Genomic DNA, 3,646 nt, shown 5'->3' with positions numbered 1-3,646 from the left:
CGACCCCCCGGAATTAAGGAGAATTCTCGACCAAGAGCGTTCGGACCACTACTACCGCCCCCGTTTTTCTGTCCAGGCTCCGTATGGAGCCTATGACCGCCCTTAAGGGCTAATTCCCGTAAATTCTGTCATCCCCCCGAAGTCCGGGACCGCAGCCTTCGGATTGGTTGGCACGTCTCGTTCCTCCCTTATGGAATTGTGATGTGGTTAGTGGCCCCCTATTTCGTCTGCTGTGGATGGTACAGCAGGCGATGCTACTCCTCAGAGGTGAAAGCTCCTGTCGCTTCGGCGAGGACGACCGGAGGTTAGGGAACCAAGTGGTGAATCTGTTCCGCCTACTGGGTCGATATCTCCTAAATTGCTTCCACCTGATGGACCTCCCGGGTCTGACTTTGGAATTAGCTGGCTGTACGCACAGCCTTCGGCCAGCTATACTACGCAACCGTTTATCTATGGGAGCGGGTGCGATAACCCGCCGGTCAGACAGCGGCTAAACGGGATGCCCTCCAGCATCAAGAATTCGGTGCGGATGATTTAACTGTTCTACTCGGACGGTGCGTCGGTCGAGAATACGAAGACGTTTTGGGCCGCGTTTGAGCATGCTATCGCTAGCCTCGATGAGCCTATCCGTCTCAGTACTTTCAGAGAGTGCCTCAAGGGTAAGCCTGGTGAGGAGTGGTGGATATACTCGCAGATCGATAAATTCGATACGCTCCGGATGCCCTTCCACAATCAGTTCATTTGTCAGGCGCCACTTCCGATTATTGAATGCCTCGAGACTACCAAGCGCTCCAAGGGAATGTCCGCTGAAGTTTGGGGTGATCTCGTCTCGGGTTTGTGCAGCGCTGCCCAATGCTATGATCCACAAATGCGCAACCAGTACTTCATGTCCGGTCTACGGAATAAGGCGTGGAAAGCTGCTCTAGCTACGACGATGGTCAATTCGATTTCTCAAGCAGTCGCTGTTCTTCTCTACAAGAATATGCATTTACCCGTTGAAGAGAGTTTGAGAGCACTGCTGCTCAGAAGCAACCGTCCGAGAGCACTATGTTGCAGATGGCAAAACTCTAGCCATTTCTCCAAAACCAGCTGGCCCAAAATCTTGTGGAGGCGTCCAGCTCGAAGAAATCAAGCCACGACAAAGCTGCCAGTGTCGTGGGTGAAAAGCAGCAAGCGACTAGAAGAAGGTGGGCACCGAAGGTGGGCACCGAAGGTGTCCACAGCGAAATCAGAAGTCACGACTGGCGCTGTTGAAGATTCAGGCTGCACAAGTACCTGGCTGGTGATGGCACCAGCATCGAAGGCGGCAATGTATGTTTTCATGTACAAGTTACTCTTTGAAGCAGGCAGAGAAGCTAGAGAGAAGCTAACCAATTTGAATTCACTTTCAGTTTTACATTTTACTACTCAGATCAACGGGTCTTCTAACGCAGCAAATTCCTCACCGGTTTCTGAGAGTGCAAAAAGGTTCTGAGCCCAAGCCGTAGTCTGCTGATTAGAAGCCCCTCTGTCGATGTCAGTCACCGGACGTCTCGACTTCACGGACTTAGACAGTCCCTAGGCGATGCCACCGATCGCTCGTGCAGAGCGGGCACACCGCCGCAACTTGGGCCGTGTTCACAGTGAGATGCACAGCCAAGAGCTACGAACTCCGCCTGGCTCACCCCTGGACAGTACGTCTCGACGGTTCATGCGTACACCGGAGAGCTATCAGGATCTGATGACGCCGGAGCGCGCATCAAGATCAACACCAACTTCGCGAACGTCCCGAATGTCGGACCAAGACATGATTGCAATGCTGACGGCACGACTCGAAGATGCGATGGTGATTGTGAGCACACAGCAACGAATGCTAAGGGAGCACTAAAAGGCTGCCGTGCGACGGGAGTACGATATGAGCCCTACTGAAGAGAAGCTTCCTGTCACTACAACCCCTGTGAAGATGAGCACTCGCATAACAACGGAGGTGGCACCCGACGGGTACACCGTAGCTGAGCCACAGCACGAGAATCCAAAGATCTCTTCCACAATACCACAAGAAGAGTCAGATGAGGCAAAGTCAGCAGCAGCTGATATCTCGGTAGCTGGCAAAGAAAGTCCGGAGCCTTCCTCGCTCTCAGTGTCCAAGAAATCATCGAAAGAGCAGAAGCCACCCTCTCAATCAATGGAGCAGACCACCGAGAGCCCACCGGTCACAGCGACAGTGACTCACAGCGCTCACAGGCCGCCGAAGCTGAAAGACATACACTGTCGACGCTTTACTGGTGTTGAAAAGTATCCAGGACTCGGAGCCGGGGTCGAGGACTTCCTGAACGAATTTGAGAGCGCGGTGCGCATGGAAAGGCTGCTAAATAAGTCACAGTGGTCAAGCGAGCTAAGGGCTTCTGTGCTGGGCACTTTCTTGGAAGATCAAGCTGCTCGTGCATATCATGAGTTGGCAGGCACCAGTGATGTCAGCTACGAGGTGCTGACCGCACACCTTATGAAGGAATTTGGTTGTCGTCTAAGCCAGTACGAGCTTGGAAAACGACTGGATACCACCAAGCGCGCAGGTGATACTTGGAAAGAATATGTCAGCTATTTAAAGTTCATCGAGCGGCTCATGGAAGGTGACCGCTCACAATTACTGCTAGAAACAGTGTGCAACAACGCTTGTCCCGACCTAAAATCGACTTTACTAAGCAAGGTTGATGAGACGAACACCAACTACAATGAAGAGCTCAACAAAGTCGTTGACTTTCTGATTCGTCTCAAGAGCGACGAGTCGTCGTGTCGGTCACAGCAAGCAGAGAGGCAAGAACAACCCTCCCCGTCAGCAGCAACACCAAGGAGCGCCTGCTGGAAACAGTCAGAAGAAACAGGGAGGGCAACAGCAGCAACGCGGCCATAGTCAGCAGCAGCAACATGGACACAACCAGCAGAGTAAGCAAAAACAGCGCAGCAAACAGCAGTCCCAGAGCCCGAGGCAGACGGATAGCGGTCACGCTAATACGAGCACAAGAACGTTTCGCTGCTGGAACTGTGACGAACCTGGCCACAGAGAAGCCGACTGCCCGAACCCGAAAAAGCAACAGCACGGATCGGCGCACCAGGCGAGGCCGCAAAGCATCCAGAGTGACGATGATGGAGACGGGTCTGCTGACCTGTGGATAGCCACGTCAGTAACCAACGGGCATGCAACACAAGTGACGAGCTGGCTGGTTGACTCTGGTGCGTCTCATCACATGTGCTCAAGTGCGGATATGCTGTTTGGGATTTCACCTTCCGACTTAGTTATAACTGTAGCAAATGGTGGTCTACTACAAGCCAGTGTCAAAGGAAGCTGTCTTCTCCGCGTGCAAAGCAGCGACAAGACGACTATCGCCATGCTACACGAAGTGCATTTTGTTCCTGGGCTTGAGTGAAATCTACTCCCCGTAACCGAGCTGGGTGAGCACGGCATTTCAAGTACATTTAGCAGAACGCAGTGCCGCCTTATCAACAGCTACGGCACTTGTGTGGCTGTCGCAGCGCGCCAAGGGAAGCTGTGGATTCTGAACGGCGAGACCGTCAAGAACCATGAAGACGCGGCGGCCATGTTTGTGGGTATATCAAGGACCACACTACAGCAGTGGCACGAGCGGCTCGGCCACGTAAATTTCAAGAT

The sequence above is a fragment of the Phytophthora infestans genome, genomic scaffold, assembly GCF_000142945.1.
Source record: "Phytophthora infestans T30-4 supercont1.19 genomic scaffold, whole genome shotgun sequence".
Lineage (NCBI taxonomy): Eukaryota > Oomycota > Peronosporomycetes > Peronosporales > Peronosporaceae > Phytophthora > Phytophthora infestans.
Note: the sequence above shows the minus strand (reverse complement) of the source record.